Below are 14,577 nucleotides of genomic sequence, written 5' to 3'. Positions count from 1 at the left end.
TATATTAAGCAATCCTAAATCTAGAAGGGCTTTGCAGGACCAAAGGTGAAGAGCATTGGAAAGGATTCTTTTGCAGTTAGTAAGTCCAAACTAAGGAATCTACCCTAGATGTATCTTATATCATCTATACAGTAGTGGTTCATGAGCACAGTAAACTTTAAACTTATGATATATTGTTAAGTCCACCATTAAGTTATTTATTTGATTAGCTATGTTCAGAAGATTCTTTTAACTGGCATTTCTCTTTTGTTTGAAATTTGAATATTTTAAGGCCCAAAATATTTTTCTTCTTATTGTTAGTTTTACATAGCTCTTGTTTTATATATCTAATGCCTTCAAATTTTTGTTAATTTTAAATAATATACCTTTAATATTTTTACCCTCACCCCAACATGCATCTAAACACATTCACACAGACCTTCATAATTGAAATGCTGAGTTTGAATAGAGATAGCCGTAGAAATGTCATGGCAGCACAATTTACAATAGCCAAGATATGGAAGCAACCCAAGTGCCCATCGACAGACAATTAGATAAAGAAGTAATGGTTCATATACACAATGGAATATTACTCAGCCATAAAAAAATGAAATCACACCATTTGCAATGACATGGATGGACCTAGAGGTTGTTATGCTGAGTGAAATAAGTCAGACAGAGAAAGATAAATACCATATGATTTCATTTATATTCAGAAGCTGAGGAACAAAAAGAACAACCTAATCAAAAACGGGCTTACAAATATAGTGGACAGTTTGGTGATGGATGGAGGGGAGAGGGGTTGGGTGTCTGGGAGAATGGGGTGAAGGGTTAAAGAAGTACAGAGTAGTAGCTGATGGCTGGTCACGGGGATGGGGAGCATGGCACAGGGAATGCAGTTAGCATTAATATATTGGCTAGGTAGAGAGCCAGAGGAGAGAAGGAGCAATTAGGGGGATCGTTTTATAAAGTATATAAATGTCTAACCAATGTCCTGTATACTTGAAACTAATTAAAATAAATTAATTTTTAAAAAGTAAAGGAAGACAAACTATTAAAGATTTTACATTATCAAAAATATTTTTTAAAACGTGTTATTGAGGATGTGGAGAAAAAATAACCCTTGTACAGTTTTAGTGGGAATGTAAATTGAAACCGCACTTCTGGAAAACCATGAAAGTTCCTCAAAAACCTAAAAATAGAACTACTATATGATCCAGCAATCCCTCTCTTGGATATATAGCCACTCAGAGGAAGTCAGATCGGTATCTCAATGAGATAATCTGTGCTCTCATGCTCATTGTAATATTATTCACAATAGGCAAGATATGGAAACAGCCTGTGTCTTTTGACTGATGAATGGATAAAGAATTTGCAGATTATATATATACAATACAATATTATTCAGCCTTTAAAAAGGAGATTCTGCCATTTTGAAATATATGGATGAACCCAAAGGACATCCTGCTAAGTGAGTTAGCCAGATAAAGAAAGAAAGAAAAAAAAAACCTGCATAATTACTCTTGTATGTGAAATCTTAAAAAGTTAAATACACAGAAGCAGAGAGTAGGATGGTGGTTCCTGTGGAGGTGGAGTGTATGGGGAGATGTTGGTCAATGAATACGAAGCTGCAGTTCAGTTATGTAGGATGAATAAGTTTAGAAATCCAATGGACAGCATGATGACGATAATTAATATGCTGTATGAATACTAGAAATTTGCTGAGAGAATAAATTTGCCATGTTATGACCTCACACACCAAAAAAAGTAATTATGTGAACAGCCATGTTAATTAGCTTGAGCGTAGATATTTCACTACACATGTGTATATCAAATCATCATGCTGTACGCTTTAACTATATACAATTTTTATTAAAAATAAAGTTAAGTTAAAAAGGCTTAATGAGTAAGGCTAGGTGAGAGAGGACAGAAGAGATGATGAAACCTAAAGGCATTAAAAGCATGGGGCACATTGGAGAAAAGTATGTATTCCATTTGTGCTGGTATGCAGGGTAATTTTAAGGAAGTTACAGTGTAAATTGGGCAATACCCGAGATGAAATCTTTGGATATAATTATGTTAGAGTTAGGCACATGAAGGAGTTGAAGTTCTTCAGCACAGAATGAGCATTTCCAAGCAGTTTTCCTAACTTTTATCTGTGTTATTGTGCTAGAGGTCTTTTTTTTCTTTCTTTTTGGTTTAAGTAGGGTGGGTTAGATGCATTTAGAAGGCTATTTTATTACTTCAGAAAGGCGGCAATAAGGTCCCGGCCAGGATAGTAAATGTAGAAATAAGAAGAGAGATTGAATTTGAATAATATTTCTGAGGTGGAATTTACAGAGCTTGAAATTCAATTGGATATGATTGAGAAGGAAAAAAGAATGCATTAAAGATAATTCTGAGTTTAGTAATCTGGGTGATTTATAGAATGCTAACAAAAAATACTGGCTTATATTTTCTGGGCCTGTTCATCTTTTTCATTATATCCTCACTTGCAATTTTCTTGTATATCTCAAGGTTCCTGTTATCAGAAGCTGAGAATCATGCAACTCATTGTATTTTTCTGTATATTTTGTTCTATATTATGTCAGAATTAAATAGATGGTAACTCTATTAGCCTGCATACTAGACTTACTTGCTTCTAATTTCGATCGTGTGTGTATGTATGTGTGTTTTAACTGTTTTATGGAATTTTGTTTTGTTTTGTGTGTTGTGATCCTGCGAGATAGCATGATTTATTGGCTAAGAGTACAGATTTTACAATCCCAGTTTTGCACTGGCTGTGTGGCCTCTGGCAATATATTTAAATTTATGAATCTCAATTTCTTCATCTGCACAATAGAAAATATATAAATCACAAAGATTTATGAATGCATTTCCTCAAATTAAACCATCATTGCCTTTCTATTTCATTTGAATCGATGATGCTTGTAAAATACTGTTGAATTCTAATAAGTTATAAAATTTTTATCATACATTAAATATCACTTATGATTTTATTTTTTACGCTTTTGTTTATCAGGATGGGTTGTAAAAAAGTTGGAAAGTTTTCATCTTTCCTTATAGTCAATAGTATTTATGTACTTTGAAAATTTCTGTGTATTTAGTGTTTGAAATAATTCAGTAGTAGCCTTCTATGACTTAAGAGGTATTATTATTGGTTATTTGTTGATAAATCTTCCACAATCTTTCATTGCTACTGGCCTTTGTGTGTGCACGTGTGTGTGTGTGTGTGTGTGTGTGCGTGTGCGTGTGCGCGCGCGCGTGCATGTAGCTTCTTGATGGAATTGTTAATTTAGGCTTTCTCAAATAAACATCTGCTTATTTAGATTTGAGATGTGTTAACCTAAGTTGTAAATTATATTATTTTTGTAATGAAAAACACTCTTTTTAGGTCATTTAAGAACCTCAGGAAATATATATTATAATAACCTTAATAACAACTCTGAACACATTTGTTAATGCCTCCACCTTAATTTCTTCATTGTCTTAGCAATTATAATTTTGTGAAGTTTCTTAAATTCTTCAATAATTTGTTTTTGCTAATTAGTTTATGTCAGAATGTGTTTGTATTAAAATGCATTTGGCACTATAGGACAAGAAAGAAGGTTACGAGAAAGTAGTTTCAACATTGGTATACTGTTGCCAAGAGTGACCAAAAGACATTTTTTTTCAAATATTGAGCCTTGAGATTGGCCACACATTTCTAAGCACAGTGGGTTCAGCAATAGTATAGTTGCCTGCTTTTGGTCTTCCTTGGGAAACACGTCATCAAATACAGGGTAGAGAAGGAATCATTCTGAGTCCTCATTGTATCAGATATCACCGGTGCCCATGTAATTTTAGTGTGAAGTTAGAGATCATACAACAACAAAGTAAAAGATACTATCCTTTAACAAGAGACCCTCTATGTAAGACTGATTGAAGTGTGTTTAAATAGATGTGGAGAGCTATAGATTTGTAGCATCTTCAGTTGTTTTTCAATATTCTAAACTAAGAAAACCTGATAGGTTTTATCCATGTAAGACAAGAGGTGGGCATGTTTTCTTCTGTGATCTGACACAGTGTTTTCCTCCTCATTTCATTGTTCTGAATCCTATGGAGCCCTATTAAGATACAGAACATATTTAATTGTCATGCTATGATTATAAATTTATTTATTGAAAGAAAGAATATTGACTAAGAACTTACATATACCTTTTAACTAAGAGGCCAAAAATTAGTTTTAACATTTCATTTTGATAATAGACTTTAAAAAAATATCTCCTTTATGATAGAATGAATTTTCAATAAGAAACAGTTTAACCCCAGTGGATTAATATACTCGTGGAATATGTATATTTATTCATGAAAAATAGTATTTATAAATGATAAGTTCTTCTATAATTTTATTTTACTAGATGCATAGAAAAATGAAATAAAGTTATTGGGAAGTATTGCATGATGATTTATAATAGAAATGTTTTAAATTTTGAAAGACATTCCAGAATTAAAATTAATATTTGCTCAAAAATAGAACATAACCTGGAAAGAGGCGACTTTAAATGCAGAGATTGTTAGAGCTCTTCTCTGCAGAACTATTTTTTGTGTGCGATTTTACTTAATTGGTTGATTTCAAATTTTACACAAATATTATGTCTTAATTGTTGTGAAATTAATTTTTATCTTTTCTATAAATTCTAGTTAGAAATTTGTATTTTGAGTTTATGCAGTTATATGTTATCAGGCATACAGCGGAGATAGCCCTATTTTAATTCTTGCTACATTGAAGAACTATTTACACATTGTCCTTATTTAACTCCTCTCCAGTTTATACTCTGATGTGGTCTTTGAAAACAATTCGATACAATATGCAATCTAAGCAGAGGTGATGGTCACAATATTTAATAAGGGGTGTGGAATGGACCCCAACAAATCAGAATTGACGTAAACCCAACTAGAGCCGATGTCCCCTGTGCTATGCTATGGCCTATAAGCACTTACTAGTTGCATATGAGGTTTAAAGACAGCCAAATATAAGTCAGAAATTGAACATTTTTGAACTTAAAATGCATATATTGAGCTTTATTAAGAGTTTGATATCCATCAACCCTTTTCCTGAGATTATTATGTAAAATGTGCACATTTCTTGAAAGAATAAATAAAATTCTACTGGATGGAGAGATGCTGTTATCCAGTCTCTGTATTCAAACCAATATCAGATTGGTCTCACATTCCATGTACTTTAGAGACTTTAATCCTAATCCAGAGACCACATTCTATTCAAACTTAGTACAAGGAAGAAAATAAATAATAACTACATAACCACAAATAAAGGTACAAAATTATGCTATTTTCAATAATACATATGTCCACTGTCCCCCATTTCCACACAATACTTATATAAAAAAATATAATTTACCCCATACTAAACAGTATTGGCTTCCACCTAAATTAAATATATGTATGATAATAAGGAAATGCTTGCAATTCTACTTCTAATATAGAATTATTATCTTTCCTAATGTAGAAGTGAGGCCAGTTGATTTGCATTTAGAAGATCTTGTGTGAAATTCTTTTGTAAGTAAAGGAATCATAAAATATATTTGAAGTTTAACATCACACGTTCTAAACAGTCTTTTGGAATAATATTTCAGAGTTTAAATCGTAGTTTCTTTATGTAGCTTACTAGCTTTTTTCAAACTTCTCAATGAGTTCCCAGGATGCTGATGATAATTTTAAGCCTCAAAGCAGGAAAGGAAAGCAAAGTCAATGAAGTATTTATATAGTCTCATAAAAAATTGTTGATTTGACATTTCAAAAAATAGAAGAAAAACATGATTCGTCAATTTTAGATATAGAAGGAATGTCATCTATATTTTGTAGAAGAAAGAAAGCATGAAGTGAAAACTAAATTAAAAGCAAAAAATGAGAATATATTCTTTGTGTAAAACGTACTTGGAACAAGTAATTTAGTTGAACTAAAGACACTGAATATACTACTCTATTTCCTTATTTTGTAATACTTTTAAAACATTTGATGAATTATTATTGATGAATTTACTGAATTATTATATCTTAGAAATAAAATAGATTCTGTTAATTATATATCGATTATCTGTTACCTTGCAAATGACTAAAATAAAAAATTTAGTGCAATTGTGTGATTATTGTGTCTATTTACAGGTTAAAGAATGTAAACTATGCCGGTATATATTTTTTAATTTTAAAAATTGTTACAAAAACTTAATTTTATTGTATTTTATATACTTCAACAACTATTTTTAAAAGCATATTTTGAAGTCTTCATGCCTTTTTATGTTACAACTTTCTTTTACTATTAGTTTGATTAGTTTACTTGGAAATTATATTTTAAAAGTCTGTGATTCATGAATAGTATATGAAGGAAGTAATATTTTGAGTGAATATTTTAACAAACCAGTTCACAAAGATATTCACTGAATTCAGCATGTAAAGGAAAGGTCATATTTGGAATTTTAAATACTTAATTTAGGATATGTGAAGGTTAAGAATGATGGTAGGAAAATGAAGAAACAAGAACAGTAGGGAGGCTAGTAATAATTGAAGCACGAGATGATAGTGATTAAGGTATTAGGGATAAAAAGCAGGTAATGGATGTAAGAAATATTTTGGAAGCTAAATGGTCAGGACTTGTTGACTGATAGAATTTGAGAAAGGAGGGGTGTCCAGAACTCAGCAGCAATTCCTGAGAAGATTATCATAAAAGCAAGATGTAAAAATTGTTAAAATATCTAGTTTAGATGGGGATGTCTTTAGGTTCAGTACTGAACACAATGTAATTAAGGTGTCTATGGCCCAAGTTTATACATGTTTGTGCTTACACATCTGAAAGAAGAGGTCTGGATTGGAGTAAATACCGGTGATCCACTGAGGTGCAGAACGTGAGCAAAGCAGGGTGAGAGGTCAGGAAAAGACTAATAATAATAAACACAGGCAGAGGAGAAAGAAGAATCTTTGGAGGATTTAATGAGGCTAAAATGAGAAACAGGAAAGAACAGCTTCCACGAGCTGAGGAATAAATTCTGACTTGAAAGAGATAGTGAGCTTGACTCTTGAATGTTTTGTAAGTAAGGATGTTTTGTAAGATGAACCTGAGAAATGGCTACAGACTTTGGCAATTAGAATGTCAGTAGTGATTGTAGAAAGAGCAACTGCAGTCTATTGGGAGTTAAATGAAATAATGCAGACAAATTTTTTACCATATATAATAGGTATTTAATAAAAGTGTGTTCCTGCTTCTACCTGTGCTCATCTCCCATTCCCAATATGTAATTTTATTTCAGCCAATATGGTGGTATTGAGAAAATACAATACATATGTAGAATGTGAGGGAAAGTGGTGAAAATAACATATATCTGACATCTATTATGTGTAAGGTACTTTGCCCCTGTTATTTCATTAACTCTTTAAAATATGTGAGTATTGTTGGTATACCAGTTGGACACTTGAGGAAAGTAAAGGTTATACAGTTAAAGGATATTCCTAATTTAAAGTAGTTACTAGGTAGTCTTTCTGTCTTTTAAGCCCACTTTATACATATTTCTTTCTAAGAATAAAGAGACTGATTTTAACCTAGGTTTGTCACCTTGGGGTGTGATTTGAATAAATCCTTTAAATGTGTTGGGTTTGAACTTTTAGCAAGTAAAAGGGCTGGACTAATATCATTTAGCCCTTATTAGTGTATGCTTGCCACTCCTGTAGGAGCTTACCTGTACTATTTCATTTAATTCTCACAGAACCCTAAGAAGTGGATTCTGTTTGTATCCTCACTTTACAGATGATTAATTTGAATCACAGAGAAGTTAAGTAACCAGTCTAAAGTCACATTGCTACTAAATGTCAGAGTGAGGATTTGAAGTTATGCTTGCTGTTCCTTTATAACTAGTCATTAGTGTAGGCTATTTAGGGTCTCTCTGCTTTTGTGGTCATAGCTCTTCCAATAACAATATATATTTTGAGGTATATATGTAGAATAACTTACAGTATTTATATTATGTTACAGTTACCAAGGAGAGATATATAAGAGATGACATTAGGTTTTCAAAATGAATTGAGTACAGGCAAACTTTTCTGTATACATTTAAAAGAAGCAATTTAAATCATTTTAGTTTTCTTATTGAAAGTCTAAAAATTTATTAGCTAACTTCACCTACAATCTTGGCCAACTTCTGATAGTGTATCATTTCTGGAGCCAAATTTTTATAAAATATTATGTAATAAACATTCTTAGATGCCAACAAGGAAACATACATCATTTGGTTTTCTCTTCTTAGATATTTTGTTTGTATCTTCCCTGGAAGCATTTTTAACGTTTCCAGGGAGATGCAGAAAGATAGTTATTTTAACAATATACAACTTGCTTGATATATTCCTAATGAATCTCTTGTGAATTTTCTTCTAAAGTATATTCATGCCAGCTTTCTACTTATTGGCAAAATGATTACTGTTTCTATTATTTTTACAGAATTAGTAATATTACACAAATATAAAATCACTGGTAATGAAGTTATTACCAGAAATAAAAATCTATTCAAGAATTTTAATGTGTGATTTTATCCAAATCACTTCTAATAATGGAAGTATGATTTCCCTCTGAACAAAAATGACCTGATAATGAAGGCTTTTACCACTTTATTTTCTATTAACTGTCCATTTTAATTTTTCCTCTGTTTATCCTCACCAAAAATCTGATATGAGATACCACTTAATTCATTTAAACTTATATCACATTGCTTTAAAATGTATTTATATTGATTTATTCTTAGCTTAGATGTTCTGAAGGATACAGTTCTGATTATTTTTTATTTTTTTTATTTTTTATTATTTTTTTTTATGCCTACAGCACCTAGGCTTCCTAGGTGGTCTCCCATTCAAGTACTAACCAGGCCTAACCCTGCTTAGCTTCTGAGATCAGATGGGATCAGGCTTACTCAGGGTAGCATGGCTGTAGAGTGATTATTTTTTTAAATGAAAATCTAACCTGAAAGTGTGACAGTTCTGTCACCATAAAAGGAAAGATTTTAACTTAATGGTAGAACTCTAACAGTAGAACCAAAACAAAATATCAAAAGGTGTTTAATAGTACCAAAGAAAATAGCCACAAAAAATATATTTTTCAAATCACACAAATAAGTTTAAAATGTTTCTGGAAGTTTTAGAATTTTAATTTCTGTAAGAGGATTTTTTTTTTTTTGACACTTCAAAATAACTCATGCTCATGGTAAAATACTAACTAGTATCAAACAAGTTATAATGTCTCAGCCATTAAAATTCAATTTTATTGTTGGAGATAACTACTTTTAACTACTTATGTATTTAGTTCTTTTAGTTTTTCTCATCATTACTCTAATATATATATTCCTTTACTCACGATGTATAAATGATAGACAATATTTACTGAGTATTTTGAAAGATAAAAATTTAGCTTATTTCACCCCCCATTTATCAATGGTGGCAGTCAGGTATTATTACAGTCAGGTATTACAGTTAGTCTATTGGTGATTTTTGTAACTTTAATATGTGTTGGGAAGCAATTTTTAGTGTGTTTTCTACAAGTCTTAACATTTTCAAGCAAACCTCCTTGGACTCTAGGTATAGTGTTGACCTCCAGGTTAGTGGGCAAGTTTATTTAATTACAAGATGGTAAAGCCTCCTGCTTCCCTGAGGAGCTTTGCTTACATCCATCCCATAGAGCCACTATGTGCAGTGGTCCATTGGGGGAAGTTCCACATTGCCTCTGTGGGACTTGGGAGACAATGAGAACCCACGTGAACAAGCAGCTCATGCTCTTGCTGTTCTATGAGTAATAAACTATCTAATTTTTTTTTTCAGGATTGTTTCATTTCTTACTGAATTTATGGAAATGGGGCAAGCAACATTCCAGTTTCATAGAACCACTTGCCCTGCGCTTGGCACTTGTGTGTTCTGTAACTTTCTAGCCTTCTGCTCCAGTCCAGACCTGTTGTTGTCCAAGCCTGCAGTAAACCTTCATCTCTAGCTTGTGTGACTTGTACTTCTACACCGTATCCACATTTTCTTGGATCCAGTATCTTTCTTTTTCTCATGTTGCCCCCTTTGATTTTCTTGAATATATCCTTTTATGCTTTCTTAAAAGGGATGTATCGATGGTAGACCTCTTTAGAACTGCAATATCAGAAAAGTGTTTATTCGATTTTAGGATTGGTAAATAGTATAGCTGAACAAATATCAAATAAAATATCATATTCTCTCAGAAATTAAAAGTATTGACTTTTTGTCCTCTAATTCCAATGTTGTTAAGAATAATATCCTATATACTATATTAAATGCTATAATAACTGAAAAAATATAATTACAGCCTTCTACCACTAACATTAATGATACACTTATAGACTAAAAAAGGATGCCTACAAGAAAATCCGAAGCTATATGTTAAACTAAATAGGGATTTAACTTCTTTCAAATGTAAATGTTTTAATAATAGTTTTCAGTTATTCTTTTAAAGATGGAATGATAGTACAGAAATGTGGCATTGATTATTAAAAGCAATGACCAACATATCCTAAATTAATATCTATATGTTATTAATGATTCATATACTATAAATATGACAGATATCACCATATGTCCTTTAAAAAACTTTGTATAGCAGTTACTGCTATCAGATAATTTTCTTATGGATGTTAGCCACATTTAAATATAATAAAAATAAAGCATACATTTATTTAAGGAAAAATGCTTCACTTTTAGACATATTACCAAAACCTTTTGATGTCCTAGTCTATTCATATACTAAATATAGTGTATTGGTACAATTACTTAACTAGGTCAGGCAATTTTATTAAAATTCTACAACTTTAGGCATTACTTCTTTCCATAAACTATTAAATTTGCATCTGGCCTAATTTTCTGTCTGTCGTTTTGCATACATCTTATGTACTAGATTAAGTTCTACAATTTACATTTCTAAAAATTGTGATCATGATAAAGTCTTTTATTTAAAACCTGAGTATCCAGAGAGTCAGTGAATCCTACTGTTTAAACTCACAGGTGTCATGGTCAGACATGTGCTTACATTAGGATCCTGCCACTGAGTTGATGTTTGACCTTGAAGAAAATAGTGAAACAGTCATTTTCAGTTTCCCATTTGTAATATCATTAAAATAAAATCCACCGGGTTTGAAGATTAAATTGAATAAAGTGTAGAAAATGTTCTTAGCATAGGACCTGAATTACAACTTCTATTCCTCAAGGATCTTTATTCTTCAAGGATCTCAGATTTTTCCCAACTTGGAAGCCAACAAATTAGCCTACATAGTTTCAGAGATTCTGGCAGCAGACAGGAGACTCCTAGATCGGAGACAGAGGACTTGATTGCTCACAAGACAAGGTTCATGTTCACCGTTATTCCCCTAAACCCCCATCCCACAGGTGTGATGTGGAGCATCCCAGGGTGATGCTGTGCACACAGTGGGTTTTAGTCTCATCTGAGAAACCCCAAGCTCAAGATACCCCCAGTCATAAGAAAGTTGATAGCAAGCATGTCCAATCTCAACCCCAGAGGAAGACTTTATCTTAATTTTTCTGGACAGAATTATACCTGCCTTCTGCTCTGTAGGTAGACACTCTTAATCTCACAAGACCATTTGCTCTACAAAGATAATACAAGAACACAAGCTATTACAATATGTGTTGACACAAAAGAGAGCCCATGCAGAATTGTCTCTCAACAATATGATTCACAAATTCTTCCCTGCTTCCTAGTGAATATCCACTTGCTGTTGAGCTCTTTGATTCTACTTTGCCTTCTTCTACTTTCCTTTTGAATCTGTCCCTCGGACATCTCCTGAGTTCTACACCCTTCCCCAACTACCAAGCCCACTTCATACATCTTCTCCAGTGCCTTGTTTATAGAAGGTGGTCAGAAAATAATTGTTGAAATTAAATGAATTGCATTTATGAATTTGTTGTTCGGGAATCAAAATAATGTGTAATAAAAAAATCTTAGAGAAGGGACATTAGAGTTTTCTATACCATAATTATTAAAGTATAGTACGTCTTCTGTAGACACTTGAGTTGAAGACTTTCATTTCAATGAAGGTTTATTACAAAAATATTATTAGTGTACGAAGTTCTTTATTTTAAGGTAATTAATTGCTGAGTTTGAAGCTAATTTTAAAAATCGAAATGACTTTAATCTATACAGAAACATTAACTGAATAAATAGTATAAGAGCAAGAACTTAGAATCCTACAATCTTGGTTTGATTTCTATTCTATTAATTAGTTATAATGATGGGCTATGAACACCCAATAAATTGTTATTATTGTTGCTTTAAACACACAGCTTTTTACTGGAAATAAATTGCTGTAGTTTTTATTTGTCTGAGAGACTATTTCTCCTTTACTTTTGAAGAATAATTTGACTGGTTATAGAAGTCAAGTTTGGCGGTTGTTTTTCTTTAAATATTTTAAAGATTTCACTTCGATCTTTTTTGCTCATATTGTTTCTGTTAGACGTTGGTTATAATTCTTATCCTGTTTCTCTGTAGGTCAGCACTCCCCACCTCAGCTGTCTTTAACATTCATTGCATTTTTTACAGTTTGAATGTGATGTATGTATTTTTTCTGGTTTTGTTTTCATTTTGCTTTGCGTGTTTATTTAAATTGATATTTTCTGTACTTTTTGAACCTGTGGTTTGGTGTCTATCATTAATTTTGAAAGGGTCTTGTGTATTCTTTCTTTAAATATTTTGCTATCCTGCTCTCCTGCTGCTTTTCTCATTAAACAAATGGTACAGCTTTTGATACAATCTCATGGTTCCTGGATGTTCTGGGTGTTTTGTTTTGTTTTTATTTTATGGCTTTCATTATTTTTTTCTCTTTGCATTTTAGTTTAGGAAGTTTCTCTTGACCTATTTTAAAACTCACTGATTTTTTTCCTTGACTATCAGGTTTACTGATGACCTGTTAAAGACGTTCTTCATTCCTATTATTGTGATTTTTTTCTACTACTTTCTTTTGATCCTTATATTTTTATCTCTATGCTTATGTTAATCATTTGCATTTTTATGTTTCCTCTTCTCTTTTAGTCTTCAACATGTTAATCATAGTTATTTTAAATTCTCTCTCTGATCATTTCACTATCCAAACTAATGACATTGGCTCTAACAATGGGTCATTCTGTCTCTTCAGACTGCTTTTAATTTTTTTAAAAAACTTCATCATGCCTTGTAATTTTTTGTGGGAAGCTGGAGAGAAACCTGGTAGTAAGCACTGAGGTTAAATAAGCCTTTAGTGTGAGGATTATGTTACTGTGGCTAGGATTTGAGTGGTGTCTTGTGATTATTGTAGCTATGGGCATCAAAGGTTTTAAATTCCTCATGTCATTGTTTTGTCCTCCCCTCTTTTAGGGAGCTTCCCTTAATACTACTCAGAGTGTTAGCACCTGACAGTTCTTTCAGTTGTTATTTACTGTTGTTGTTGTTGTTGTTTATTGGAGGCGTGTTTGAGTGCTGGTCAGGTATGCGGGAGGATGAGGAAGGAGGGATTTTTCTCGTTTTCTGATTGTTTTAGACTTTTAGTGGACTTGTGTCTTAGGAAAGTGGTTTTGTCCCTCCTCCAGGCATAGAGGTTTTTTCTCTTCCTGACCACTATTTCCTTATCCAACTACAGAGTTCCCATTCTAGTTTCTTAAAGCTCTCTCCCCTGTTCATTATGCTGTTTATTTATTTGTTGATTGGTTGGTTTGAGTCCTTAGGGAAAATATGGAGGTCGGAGAGACTGGAGTTGGGGGAATTTCCTGTCCAGGAAAAGGCTCTGGCAAAGTCTTTTCCCCTAGAAAGTAGGTCTTTGTTATGGAGAAAGCTCTGGGCTTATTTCAAAATGGTTACTCTTTTCCTCTCCTACCAGAGCCACAGAATGATATTCCCTTGGGTTTCTAGAAGGCAAACCTATGACTGTAGAGGCTCCACAAGATGGAAGCCCCCAGAAGTTTCTCATCAGCAGCATTTTGTTAAAATTAACATTTCTGTGCCCCTATCAATTTCTGCCTCCAGCATCTTCTTCTCCAAGCTAGCACATCCTAGCTGTCTCTCTCTAGCTACAGTAGAGCAGAGTTCCCTTCCCTGGATTGGGATGGAGTATCAGGAATGCCCTCTGGTGAAGTCCTTATCCTTGGTCCCCAGAGATTAGGAGTTTGTCAGGGAAAGGGGACAGAAGACTTCATGATGGCTATTCTCATTCCTGGTGCCAGGGCCATGTAGAGAGTTTTCTTAAATCTGTTCCATGAGAATACTGTGGGGTTTCTGGAACAATAGCTTGTAAAAGTGAAGTCGCTAAGGTGGGGTTGGGTGTGATGGTGGAAGAAAGGGATGAAGGGTTAAAGAAGCACAAATGAGTAATTGATAGATAAATGGTCATGGGGATGGGGAGCATGACATAGGGAGTGCAGTTAGCATTAATATAATGGTGAGGTGGAACGCCAGAGGAGAGAAAGAGCCATCAGGGGGATCATTTATAAACTATGTAAATGTCTACCTAATATACTGTATACTTGAAACTAATAATAAAATAAAAATTTAAAAATAATTTATAATTT

General features: G+C 32.8%; 1 protein-coding gene and 1 pseudogene across 12 annotated transcripts in view; one reads left to right on the top strand and one right to left on the bottom strand.

Moving 5' to 3' along the window:
• Positions 1-14,577, top strand: part of SPOCK3 (SPARC/osteonectin, cwcv and kazal like domains proteoglycan 3) — a 328,840-nt gene that overhangs the window by 232,942 nt on the left and 81,321 nt on the right. The window lies entirely within an intron of this gene.
• LOC111742207 lies at positions 8,834-8,952 on the bottom strand (annotated as a pseudogene).

This window comes from Pteropus vampyrus, unplaced genomic scaffold (assembly GCF_000151845.1).
Source record: "Pteropus vampyrus isolate Shadow unplaced genomic scaffold, Pvam_2.0 Scaffold88, whole genome shotgun sequence".
Classification (NCBI taxonomy): domain Eukaryota; kingdom Metazoa; phylum Chordata; class Mammalia; order Chiroptera; family Pteropodidae; genus Pteropus; species Pteropus vampyrus.
The sequence above is the reverse complement of the archived record's forward strand: the minus strand, read 5'-3'. Positions and strand labels throughout refer to the sequence as shown.